Genomic DNA, 3,013 nt, shown 5'->3' with positions numbered 1-3,013 from the left:
AGGGGGCAATGGGGGATAGGGCCACATGGGGCAGCAATCTGGGGGCTTAGAGGAGCAATCTGGTGGGGTATGTGGGCTCTGTGGGGGGTGGTAGCCCCTGTGGGGCCATTTGGCCCCTGTTGAGGGGGCTGTGGCCCATGTGCTGGGCAGCAAAACATATAGGTATTTAGAATTAACTTTATTATGATGATAGAAACACTGGTAGGCTTCCAAATTGCTTTAACACTGGAGATATATCAATAAAATATTGCCCAACTGATCACTGTCTCTCTCTCTCTCTCTTTGTATAGTGGGCTTTTGCTTTAATTGTGGAAGAACATGGATTTTTGGGTATTTTACAGAGCGTTTTTCAGATATTTTTATCCAGGATTTTTCAGTTTTTGAATAGGGACCACCAGAATTTCTGCTAGGGATGCCAGTGGCAGGAATGTGCTTGCTCAGAGCTGACACCTTGGACTCAGCTGGAGCAGGCTGACCTCCTGGCCAAAGAGGAGGTCTTTAAACTGCTTTGACAGTTTAAAGAAGGCCACCACACCTGGAAAATCTTCCGGGTGATAACTGCCCAGATGGCTGGGCAGAAGGCACACATGGCAGCGGTGCCACTCAAAGGCTATCTTTGCAACCACAGGTCACTGGCAGCTGGCCTAGAGTGGCAGATGCCTCTACTGGCTGTGCAGTTCCCATCTGGGTCTGGCAGGTGCACAGCAGGTCACAGCCAGGCAGCAGCCCCCACTGCCAGACTGCTGCAGTGGGTAGAGGGTGCAGGGAACTCTCAGGGCTGCTTCAGCAGTCCAGATGGCAGAGGGGGTAGTATGCCCAGGTACCAATTGGATGAGTGCCAAAATCTCCTGAGAGCAAGTGGCCTTACTTGCTAGGGCAGCTTTTTGTACTGCTGGGGATAGCACAGGTGCTGGCCCTGGGCTCTAGCTCCCCCTGGCTGAAGCTAGGAGGAGCTGGGCAGGGTTATTTTGTCACAAGTGGCACAATTTACCCTACATCAAAGTGAATGTCCCAGCATGTGCATTGAGACAAAAAGCCCTGGCTCAGATTTGCACTCCTTGTATTTGAGCTGCTCAATCAGGCCCCTAAACTTGTTCTCCCCCAAAACCTAAAACAGGGGGTTGAGGGAGCCTAGCCAGGTCTGGGGGCTCTCTGGGGTTGGCCACACTCTCCTCCACTCCCCAGGAATTAGTGGGGGAGTCTAGAAGTGGCTATCCTCTGCCTCCCCCCTGCACACATACTAATCCCTGGAGAGTGGAGACAGGCTCAGTGCTGGTGGGGAAAAGTGGCTCCCATGCCCCACTGGATAATTTTCTCCATGGAAGCTGTGCAGGATGGGGATGGGCAGGAAAGCTGAGGCTGGTGTCCCTGCTATTCTATTGACCTACCTTGGAAGGGAAAGCCTGATCCAGGCCCCAGCCCTTGTTCCGGAGCTCCCCCTCCCCCAGCCCCTTAGCCAGTAGTCCCTGACTGATTCATCCCCAGTTCATGCCCAGATACTGGGCCAGAAGCTTCCTCAGCAGCTGTGAAAAAGTTTCAGTTAACTGCTTGTAACTGGTGTTCTTCTGAAACTTGCAGGCTGCCTGGCTGCCACTGGTCAGGGCTCTTCACTGCTCCCAGGGGTTGGAAGTCACAGAGACTGGTGGGCAGGCACTGATCACTCACCATGATAGGCCAGGGGTTGAAAATGTAAATGCCATTCATGCTCTTTACTATAGGGAAATTAACACAATTAGAACATGGCATTATGACTTTTAATGGAGTTTAATATACAGTACAGGTTTCCCTTGCTTTATGCGGGTTCTGTATGTGCGAATTCACTCTTATGCGATGAGCCTTTTTATACTAAAAATTTACAATATACAAGGTAAATTCCAGCTTATGTGATCAGTGTGGTGGAAGCCCACAGTTAGCTGCTTTGTGCAGTGCATTGTAGGAGTGACACGCACCCAAATATAGTCTTCTGTGTGGATCTGTACTTCTTGCTCGTTGTCTGCGACACATGTTTCTGTAGTTGCCATCCCCATTATGGTAACATTCACCACCACCCTGTGCTTGCATGTACTGTCTGCTGTTGGAGAGTATCAAAATTGTCTTGTAAAGCTCAAGGAGGGAAACAGACACCAGGCTCTTTATGTGGGCTATCTTTTGCCTAGCTGGGGTGGGGACTTAGTGAGAGAGTCAGAATGCACTGACTGGCCAACTGCCAATGGCTTGAAATTCAGACCTCCTGGCCAGGCACAGGTTTGGTCTGATCATAATCTCCCTGACCAAGCTGACTTTTCCAGCTATCTCTGGATCTTTGGGATGGCAGTCAGACGGTGATTTGGTAGATTTGATGGTGAGATGGTGGTCACAGATGGCAGTGATTTGGATTGCAGCAGAGTTGCAGCAATCCTTGCAATGGTTAAATTTGTTAAACTGGTTAAATATGTCCTTCCCCTCCCTCACCATGACTAGCTATGAATGCAGACTTGAGGGAAGTGTGTGGGGAACCTGTGAAGTGCATTTGAGCCCTCAAGCAGGAGAGGGCATGTGGGCAGAAAGTGCACAAGGAGCTCAGCGTTTTGGTTCTGCATAGCTGGGGAGCTAGGTCAGGTCATCATCAAAGCTTAGCAGATGTCTATTGATGGCACTCCCTTCCTGTTGGGGTGCAGGTATCTGGGATGCCAGTGGTGTTACCTGCTCCCTTCCCTGGAAGGGAAAAGCTGCACCCTTTGGAGGTGCCACTTAAGACCCACACTCCCTTCTTGCCATCCTGTCTCTCTGGAGTGGTGGGGTGTGTGTGTGTGTAGCATTACAGGGGTTATGGTAGCTGTAATGAGGCAAGGTGTGCACATGGCATGCCTGTGGAGTATCCCTATAGTCCCAGTGATGACTTGGTGGTAATAGCTGGCCAGAGATGGACGTGGGGAAATATAGGGCATGTGGCCTTATCCATGGTAGCTCAGGTGAGCTGGAGACTGGGGCCAATGTCTGCTTAGGTCAGCTTCACTGCCTGTGCATGGTGGTA

The 3,013-nt window shown here is 50.7% G+C and overlaps 1 long non-coding RNA gene across 1 annotated transcript in view; it reads right to left on the bottom strand.

The window, feature by feature from the left end:
* Window positions 1-583, bottom strand: part of LOC109311111 — a 22,717-nt gene extending 22,134 nt beyond the window's left edge. Inside the window, exon 1 of the long non-coding RNA XR_002101424.1 lies at window positions 505-583. This is a non-coding gene — a long non-coding RNA (uncharacterized LOC109311111). The remainder of the gene's footprint in view (window positions 1-504) is intronic.
* Window positions 584-3,013: the final 2,430 nt, after the last annotated feature.

This window comes from Crocodylus porosus, unplaced genomic scaffold (genome assembly GCF_001723895.1).
Source record: "Crocodylus porosus isolate Cpor-Errol unplaced genomic scaffold, CroPor_comp1, whole genome shotgun sequence".
NCBI classification, from domain to species: domain Eukaryota; kingdom Metazoa; phylum Chordata; order Crocodylia; family Crocodylidae; genus Crocodylus; species Crocodylus porosus.
The sequence above is the reverse complement of the archived record's forward strand: the minus strand, read 5'-3'. Positions and strand labels throughout refer to the sequence as shown.